This window comes from Micropterus salmoides, unplaced genomic scaffold (genome assembly GCF_014851395.1).
Source record: "Micropterus salmoides isolate LMB-PRFRI ecotype aquatic unplaced genomic scaffold, ASM1485139v1 Ms_hic_scaffold_2550, whole genome shotgun sequence".
Classification (NCBI taxonomy): Eukaryota; Metazoa; Chordata; class Actinopteri; order Centrarchiformes; family Centrarchidae; genus Micropterus; species Micropterus salmoides.
Genome location: NW_024041763.1, coordinates 1 through 4,162, shown reverse-complemented (window position 1 = coordinate 4,162; position 4,162 = coordinate 1).

Below are 4,162 nucleotides of genomic sequence, written 5' to 3'. Positions count from 1 at the left end.
TTATATAACCCAGAAATAAATCTAACTAAATGCAACGACAGGAAACCACCAACTGCAGCTGCGTCTTTCAGCTTATTTTCATATTTAATATATGAAATATTAAAATATATCTGATTTATGATATTACAATCAACATAATATTTCAAAACAGTAGAACCCAGTAGAATACTAAAGAAATGATAGAATCCAGAAGAGCCCAGTAGAATACTTAAGAACATGGTAGAACCCAGTAGAATACTTAAGAACGCGATAGAACCCAGTAGAATACTTAAGAACATGGTAGAACCCAGTAGAATACTTAAGAACATGATAGAACCCATAAGAACCCAGTAGAATACTTAAGAACATGGTAAACCCAGTAGAATACTAAAGAACATGGTAGAACCCAGTAGAATACTTAAGAACATGGTAGAACCCAGTAGAATACTTAAGAACATGATAGAACCCAGAATAACCCAGTAGAATACTAAAGAACATGGTAGAACCAGTAGAATACTTAAGAAACATGATAGAACCCAGAAGAACCCAGTAGAATACTTAAGAACATGGTAGAACCCAGTAGAATACTTAAGAACATAGTAGAACCCAGTAGAATACCCGAGAACATAGTAGAACCCAGTAGAACCCAGTAGATACTAAAGAACATGGTAGAACCCAGTAGAACCCAGTAGATACTTAAGAACATGATAGAACCCAGAAGAACCCAGTAGATACTTAAGAACATAGTAGAAGGCAGTAGAACTCAGTAGAATACTAAAGAACATGATAGAGCACAGTATAATACTTAAGAACATGGTAGAACCCAGTAGAATACTTAAGAACATGGTAGAACCCAGTAGAATACCCGAGAACATAGTAGAAGACAGTAGAACCCAGTAGAAGACTAAGAACATGGTAGAACCCAGTAGAATACTTAAGAACATGATAGAACACAGTAGAATACTTAAGAACATGGTAGATCCCAGAAGAACCCAGTAGGACAAGCTTACTGAGGCTGTCCAGATCCATGATGATTTTCATTGAGTCTGGGAACACGAAATATATATAAATACATAAATACCATATAATATATATAAATACTATATATATATATAAATACATATAAATACCATATAAATATTATATACATATATAAATATATAAATACATAAATACCATAAATATATAATACACTATATAAATATATATAAATATATATAAATACTATATAAATACATATAAATACCATATAAATACTATATAATATATATATACACTATATAAATACCATAAATACTATAAATACATATAATATTTTTGTTGTTTATTTGTTTATTTATTTATTACAGGGACAGTGCATATTCATAAACATTTCTGTCAATATGCCAGAATTAGCCTAAAGGCTATTTTTCATCTGCAGTCCCTAGACAGATGTTAAGAGTCACCTAAAAAGGATTACATAGTACATAGCACTAAAAAATTAAGATACATTTAGTAAAATATCAATTATTAAAATATACAATCTAACACATCAAAACAACAATCGGACAAACATCACGTAAAAACATGACACACACATAAGGGAGAAAAAAAAAAAAGTCAACAGTATGCATCAAGGGCATGTGTAGTAATAGGTTAATGTTGACAGCTCTGATGATCAATAAGCCATTTCCTTAACTGAATCTTAAATGAACTATACGTGTTTATATTTCTGATAATTATGGGGGTGAGGTTCCACTCAGCAGCAGTATTTTATAAATAAGACATAGTTTGAGTATTTAACCATATTATCCCAACTGAGCAATCTATATTTTTGTAATATTGGACAGTGATGAGAAATACATGGTTTCTTATCCAGAGTTTTAACAGTTCGTTTGTAAAGTGATTGCAGAGGTTTCAAAGATGTAATACTAGCTTGTGCCCAAATGGGTAGACAGTAAGTGATGTGTGAGAAAATCATAGAGTGCATGTACATTTTTGCTGCCTGTGTGGACATTTGATAGCGAATGTGTCTAAAGTTACTGAGACTATATTTAATTCGATTACAGACCATTTTACATGTGATGAAGATGATAACTTTGAATCAATTAAAACTCCCAGATATTTGTATTCTGACACGATCTGCAATTTTTCCCTGAAACAAAAATATCTGGCTCAACACTGAAGTTTTTGTGGGACTTAGTAAAAACATTGCTACTGTTTTGATGTATTCAGCTGCAGGCAGGAGTGTTTCAACCAAGCTGTGATGCTATCCATGGAGTTAGTGAGCTTCTCAACCACCTGAGCGATATTCCTACCGTGTGCATAGACTACGGTGTCATCAGCATACATCTGCACAAAAACATCAGGACAAGCGAGTGGGAGGTCATTATATAAATGGAGAATAACAGAGGCCCTAAATTAGATCCCTGAGGAAGACTGGTGGACAGACTCAAGGCCGCTAATTTAGATGATTGAACTCTGACATGTTGGGAACGGTCAGTGAGATAAGACTCAACCCATTTAAGTGCATCTGAGGAAAAATTAAAATTACATAATTTTGTCAGTAAAATTTTATAATTAACAGTGTCAAAAGCCTTCCTGAGATCCAGAATACCGCTCCAACAACCCACCTTGATCTAACAGAACTCTTATATTTTCAGTAAGGAAACAAGTCGCAGTCTCGGTGGAGTATTTTGCTCTAAAGCCAAACTGCATAGGGTGGAGAGCATAGGGATGGTGTTAGATGGTTAATAATTTGCTTTGCAATCAGTTTCTCGGCAATCTTAGACACTGTGGGCAATATACTTATGGGCCTGTAGTTTGACATGGAATGAGGATCTCCACTTTTAAAAACTGGAACAACAACAGCTGGTTTCCACATGCTTGGGAACAAATTTTGAGAAATGGACAGATTAATAATTTGGTGATGGGGGTGTAATTGATGTACTTAAAGCCTTGAGCATCACCGTATCTATATCAAAAATATCTTTGCATCTCGATGGTCTGAGTGATTTAATGGTCTGTGACACTTCTAGTTCTGTGATATTAAATATGTTGAAAACTGATTGACTTGTGTCTATTGGCGGAAATACGTTCTCAGGTGTAAAACAGCTTGCTATGTTAGCCACAGAATCAATAAAATGATGATTAAAAGCCTCTGCTACCTCTAGAGTATTGTTTGTCAGCCGGTCATTTACTTTAATTTCTACAGTTTTGTTCATTGGGTTGATCACCTGTCATTTTTCTTAGCTGGCTCCATATTACTTTAGGATTTCCATTAGATTTCTCAATTATAGTAATAAAGAAATCAGCCTTTGCTTTTCTTAATGACCTTACAACTTATTTCTCAACATGGCGAAACGTCCTCTGTCATGCGTTGATTTAGTTTTATTGCTAATTTTAGGGCTAAGTCTCGCTCTTTTTATAATGTCTGGATTTATCCAAGGTACAGTGTTTTTGTTATGTTTGTACTTGATTTTTGAATGAATTCTTTAATAGTTCTCTCAAGTGTAATTAAAAATGTTTACATTTTACCATATAAAATATATAATACTATAAATACTAAATACATATAATACTATATAATATATATAATACTATATAAATACATATAAATACTATAAATACCATATAAACTACATATAAATACTATATAATACATCAGCGTGCCCTGGAAAGAGAATAGAGGAACAAACTGACCTTCCTGTCGTCTGATGAACAAACGTCTTCTGCTGCTGAAACAAACTGAAGCTTCTGAATTATGAATGAGGGGTTCAGGTTTCATCACAGCTGCTGCTCACCTGCTGCCTGTGGACCAATCAGCCGCCGGCAGGGCACCGACTGTACTCACATTCAGTACGGGGCCGTGTTTCACAAGGCTTAACTAACTCTGAGCTGATGCTGCGTTCCAGGCCGCTCTGGGAAACGTCTGACTTTGACCTCAAAGCGCTTCAGGTGCGTGGTGCTGCCTGACGCCACATGTAATCAGTAAACATGGCCGACCGTGACACACTTCTGTTCTTTGTCAGGTTTCAGCAGACTCTTGGTGTTCATTAACAGGATAAAAATACGCTGTGAGTCCTTCCAGCTACATCAGCTGCTAATCCTCAGCACAAGCTGGAGGCCATGTTTCATTTTCCTGAAGAACGTTTGGGCCAAGAAGATGACTTACTGTAAGCAGCTACCTGATAACACTGAGAAA